Raw genomic sequence first — 1,698 nt, 5'->3', positions numbered from 1 at the left:
AGAGTTCAACAATGAAAAGATCTTCTTTTAGCTTGAATAAAAATAATGACTTTTTAATTGAAAAACATTTGAATATTTGTTCAGCAGAGGCTTAAGACTCGGTCAAAAGATTTTGAGGCTAGCTAAGAGGTTATAGATTGAATTGAGCTCAGTTTCAAAATTATTCAAAAATATTGCCCTAGAGGCGATATATCGCCTGGGCCTATATTCCCGAGGCTCGTTGAAGTATTCGTGCGAAGTTACGTGTTTTTCGTATTCCTCGAGTGGCGATATATCGCCCCCTAGAGCTGCGATATATCGGCATACGCTGAAATATTATACACTTAATTGCACTTTTTCAGCCTAATTTGAATTGAGTAAATAGCTTTGAATGAGTCCTATAATGATTTCAAATCTGCTGGAAAACTCTGGGGTTTTCAAATATTATTCTTATAAAACTATTCCTCAAAAATACTTAATTTCTCAATAAACATGCACATGACAAGTGTCATTATCTTATTGGGTCTATCTAAACCTTATAGTATAATAAATATCATCTTCATAATCAATTATATTAATCAAACCTTATGTTATAATTAATATTCTTAAACTATAAGTTAAACTTATAAAATCTATAAGTGTTGCTACGAGTGTTCAACTAAGTCCCGACTTGAACCAAAATCCACAGTAATAAACATACTATAACTACTACTAGCTATTACTACTACTACTACTACTATATATCTAACTAGCTATGTAAAATTCTTGGACTATACAATCTGGATGCAATGAGGAATACCATAATGAGGGTATTTTTGCAACAATTCCTCTATTCACTTCCATGCCTCACATAAGGATTATTCATCTGGTTGTTGAAAAAAGGTGATCTCATTTCATATTTTGGCATTCTTAGTGTTAGAAAAGTACTTCATCAATAAATGCTGAGCCAAATCTTCCTAAGTCGCCATTGAATATTATAGTGAAGTGTTCAACAAAAATCTTGCTTTATCTCTGAAGAAGTATTGAAGCAACTTTAGTCACAATGCATCCTCTGTTACTCATAGCAACTTGAAAGAGTCGCTCACCTCAATGAATAGTCAAAGATGAAGGTGAGGATCTTTAGTAAGCATCTCCACTTACTAAACAATAATCTGAAGCATTTGGAATATGAATAACTTCAATTTTAACTATGGAGCCTTAATTTATGGTCTCACAATGCCCACATTCAAGTCATTGAAGAGGGGGGACAACATATTGTCTAATGGTGTGGTCTTTATCAACCACAATCACCACATTCTAACCATAATTAACACCTTCTCCCATTGGAGCCTGTTATTCAACATCCATCACTATCACTTCTGCAAGACCCTAACAACTCAAATAGAATTAAGTGCATGGATTAGCGTGTCTGGGGGACACGTGGGATAATTATCTGTGAATTGACTGAATTATGTGATTTATATGCTTATATGATTGATTATGCATACTTATGTGTAGTAAATGTGTTGAAAGGCTTTTTTTAAGGGCATTTTTGTAATTTTGGGTCATTGAGGGTATATTTGTAATTTTATTTGCTATGTGATTGAGACAACATTATTTTGTGGATATATGTGTAATATCCGACTTGAGTCAACCTTGTTCAGCAATTTAGTAAAAAAGTCACAACGGTGATTTATACCCAACTCGGGGTGAGCCAAGGGGTATTTTTATAATTTTATG

General features: G+C 33.5%; 1 non-coding gene across 1 annotated transcript; it reads left to right on the top strand.

Moving 5' to 3' along the window:
- Positions 1-774: 774 nt before the first annotated feature.
- Positions 775-881, top strand: LOC133833494 (small nucleolar RNA R71). The gene has a single exon (XR_009892871.1). It is a non-coding gene; the product is annotated as a small nucleolar RNA R71 (small nucleolar RNA).
- The last annotated feature ends 817 nt before the right edge of the window (positions 882-1,698 follow it).

This window comes from Humulus lupulus, chromosome 4 (assembly GCF_963169125.1).
Source record: "Humulus lupulus chromosome 4, drHumLupu1.1, whole genome shotgun sequence".
Lineage (NCBI taxonomy): Eukaryota > Viridiplantae > Streptophyta > Magnoliopsida > Rosales > Cannabaceae > Humulus > Humulus lupulus.
This window is presented reverse-complemented; position numbering and strand designations above follow the sequence as displayed.